Source organism: Aptenodytes forsteri, unplaced genomic scaffold, assembly GCF_000699145.1.
Source record: "Aptenodytes forsteri isolate BGI_AS27 unplaced genomic scaffold, ASM69914v1 Scaffold369, whole genome shotgun sequence".
Taxonomy (NCBI): Eukaryota; Metazoa; Chordata; class Aves; order Sphenisciformes; family Spheniscidae; genus Aptenodytes; species Aptenodytes forsteri.
In genome coordinates, this window is record NW_008794965.1 from 1,063,616 (window position 1) to 1,068,010 (window position 4,395).

Below are 4,395 nucleotides of genomic sequence, written 5' to 3' on the forward strand. Positions count from 1 at the left end.
TAATGACTTGTTTTCTAGGTATTGCGCAAGTATCTACCACAACTAAGAAACAACTGCTGTTTCAGTTTCTGAGTTGCTGTAATTTTTTTTGTTGTTTCTGCAACAGTGAAGTTATCCTGTAGATATTTTACTTTTGTTCCTTCTTATTAGTTTCCGTAATATAAAATAAAATAAATAATAAAGCTACTCAGACTACAAGTACAAAATTGCTCCCACATCCAACAAAATGCAAAGCAGAATTGGGATTCTTCTCCCACCATCAATAGACTGCAAGGTGCCACATTTGCACCTTGTATCCTTTTCATGTCAAACAACAGGAATAGTCAAGAATATAATTTTGAGCACGTTGTTTAAAACAGAACAACTTCAGAGAGACTCTCCTTGGATTTCTCCTTCAGCTAATTTAGAAGCAGCATAGCTGATGCAAGAAGACTGTAAGCCTCAACCACACAACCTAATGCCAATAGCTGAACAGCACAGTCTGAAGACGGCTATGGCATTCCCCTCAAACTTATTTCCACCACGCGTCACGTGTAAACATCAATCAAACGTGGCTCTGAATCAAAACGCTTACAGTGAGGATCTCGGGTTACCTTCATCTGGCTCCATTCAACATCTTCAGAACAGCCCTGCCAATCAATCACGTTATGACTTCTGCAGATGGAGCATTTGCAGCATTTCTTATTTTAAGGGACTAAGCGGTTGGTGGTGCGTACCAAACCGGCAGCTCCACAGAATGACAAGCTTTCTGGTTCCTCACACAAGTCTAACAGACTGGAAAACAGCAATGCAAGATGCCATGGCAGTGTTTCTCTACTATTAAGAAGCAATTTCCATATGTACCTCTATCTTTCCATATCTACCTTTTTTAAGTTCCAACATAGATTCCCATGCAATAGGTGATGGTCATAGCTGTGATCTCAGATCAGGGGCAAGCACTTACCACACCGCAGATGTATACATATGCATCAGACCAGGTGAAGACAACCACATGCTAGATGGCAATTCCAGATCTGAGGAGCAAGCACAAGCTGCTGCCTGGGACCCTCAAGAAGGAATGGAGCAGACAAGCTGTGAGCAGATACAAGAACATGAAATGGGGGCCAGATGAGGTTAACCCAAGCAGACCACATGAAAGAAACAGCTCTGAAATCCTAACTGAGATTTAGGAGAAGTCCCAGGCTTGGCTGCGAGGACATGACTTGCAGTATACACAGTGAGCTACCGGCAACCTTTCTCCATCAGGTAACGGCTTTTAGCTACTATTTGTCTCTGCTCTGTTCAAACTCTATTCACAGCCAATACTGTGGTGACATTTTGAAAAATGTATTTGCTCAGGGAGCCTTTGCAATCCTCACATTGAGTTGCTATGCTTCAGTATACCATATTGAACCTCAGACTGGTGTACCAGTGCTTTTGATGGGTATATTGCCATTTTATAACAAAAATCTGTATGCTAGATAAATAAGGTGCACACTAACCATCTCCCCTATTTCTTTCCTCATCCTTACCCTCGTAGTGCTGGGTCTTTGACCATCCAAATGTAATCACAAATTAATATGGTGGGAGTCAGTAATGTGCTAGAAGGAAGTTTTATAAGTCAACTCTCCCAGCCAAAAGACTGAGTAAATCGATACCAAGTGTGGCACCAGACAACTGGTGGTTGTCCCACAACTTCTGGGCAACTGTAATCGTAAACAAAAACAGGTTGTGAAAGCTAAGGGGCATGGGCAGATGTAGGATACATTGGGAGAACATCTTTCCCCTCTAAAGAACACAGATGGTTCTAATCTCCGAGCTTTCTCTATTTATTTATGGTGACTGATACATAGTTTGTACTTGATTTTAAGGAAAGTTACAAGGAGGAGTAACTTAATGTGCCGTTTCCCGTGAAACGTGGCAGAACTGGTATTCCTCAGTGTGGAGCACACATAACATGGTGTTTGCCTGATGGGAGGGGAAAACCTGCACTCAACACAAAATGAAGTCAGAGCAGACGTAAAAAAGGAGCTAGATTATCTTATATCACACTTTCTTACTCAAATGGTGCACAAATGTAACTCTAGACTTACAGTTGTAGCCTGTTTTTTCTTTTTTACATCACCTTTCTTTCAAGGGTGTGAGGAAGCATTTGGCACTTTCTGTTGTCTACATCACATGCTTATAGATAATATGGGGATTTTCTGGTTTAACCATGTCACGTATAATAGCCAAAAGTGTAGAGGACTGCAATTGACCCCAGTATTCTCCCCCACGGCTTTTCTTCTGTGAAGAAAACAGATTTTTGCTTTGTTCCCCTGTGCAATTTCTAGGACCTACGATCATGGAGGGGAAGTTACATAGTACCAAAAGGTCTACAGGAATCCCAAGACAAGGGCTATTATCTTGAGAGAAACCTTTCAGAGTCCTTAAGGGGTTTTTTGCATAGTTTCTACTCCTGTGTTATGTGGAAGCAAACTATTTCTCCCCATCACTGGACAGATCTATCACCTTATGGGTCTGTGTCCTCAAGAAAACTCATCCTCCATAGCAAATGCAGAAACGTGCCACCTAATTTCTAACTAGACTTCCACAGAATGAAAGACAAAACAAGCCCAGCAGATCATATTTCTACTAAACTCCCCAAAGCAGTATTTCCTTCAAAGTTCCAGCCCTTCTGGAGCTCCTCCTCCACCCACATCTAATTGGCCTTCTTTACAGATTTGCAAGCCAGGACTGAAGAAAGTGACAGCTCCCTTCTGATAGCTTTGTATTTTAATATACAGTAGTTTCATCTCTAGTATCTAGACACAGTGGACAGAAAGGTGCCTACTGTTTTGGTAGATAAATGGCATCTGGTACATAGAGCAACTCGGGGCCACAGAAATACTTGCACAGACAAACAGCTATTCTCAAAGGTCCTCTGTACAATGCTAATGGCACTGAATATGACCTTCAATAATTCTTTGCATAGTAAATTAACTCTCCTCAAAGCATGAATTTCTAGAAGAAGGAAAAAAAAAAACATAACAAAACTAAAGAGCTTTTATTTTCAGGACAAGGATGACCTGATAAATTAAAATAAATTTATCCTTTAAAATAAATTTAAATAATTATAAGCTGAGGAACACCTTGAAAAGATTCCCTTCCCTGCCCTGTTCAGTTTAATTTAATGAGGGACACTAGTTAACAATGATAATAATAGACTGTTGCGGTAACTTATCATGGCCACTACAACCCAGTTCTAATCAGACAGAAAAGTATCAAGGGTTGGCCAGTGCAATCATTATAAGATTGAGATTATTAAAAAAATAAGAAAAAAGAAAGAAAGAAATTTTAAGAAAAGGACCTTTGTTTATTTGATTAACTGCTTGTCATCTATTTTAATTCTTTCCCTTTCTTCACATAGTCATTTTCTACTCATCTCTTCTAGATTCCCTGCTTACTTTGCTTAGCAATGTACTTCTTGCAAGCACATGAAAACTATTCCTATGGTACCAATCATGCATATTCTTGAAAGGCAGGCTTACCCTAAAAAGCACTCAGAATCAGAACAAGATGCAAGACAAGTGGATCCAGCAAATGAATAGGAGGCATCACAGTGAGACAATTATGATGAATATAAATAAGCTGGCGAGAAAAAAAAAAAAATCATTTCACTGAAACAGGCAATTTTACTGAACCCAAAATCATTCTTGGATACAAATCCATCTTCAGAGAGCTTTCAGGACGAGGATTTTTGAGGTTGGGTCAGCTGTGATCAAAGACAGCAACATCCCAGATATTTTGACTGACTCTCCGTATTTTGCAAAGGCAAATTTTGAATGTGAGAATTGCCAATTATCTGACCATCTCACGGTGCAAAGTTAGCAAGAGCTATTTTAAGAAGGAGAATGCTCTTAAAGCCAGTTAGTCCATACCCTTTCTTGGTTTTACTAGAAGCCACTGTGCAACACTATGCAGAAATACCTAAGCTAATTCAGACTGAGCTAGCTTGAGTACCAAGAGCAGCATAGACATGCTAACCTAGCAAGCTGCCCAAATTAATCAGGTGGAGTTCCACACCGCACAACTGCAGGTGGGAGCAGCTCGGTCAGGTACAGTCTGCACAGCCTCCTCTAGACACTGCACCCCTGTCCGCTTCATCCTGAACAATCAAAGATATAAAAGATCATGCAACACTGCACATTTCTGACATGGGGCAATCAAGTCAGACAAGTCTGGTCACACAAACACTGCCGGTAACTCTTGTTAGCGATGATCTACAGGATGAAAAACATCCAGCAAACTACAGCAGTTTTGTTTTGAGATTTTTATTGTGGGTTATTTCTTTTTTTTTCTTTTTTCTTAGAATCACAGAATCACTGAGGTTGGAAAAGACCTCTAAGATCATCGAGTCCAACCATCAAACCATCA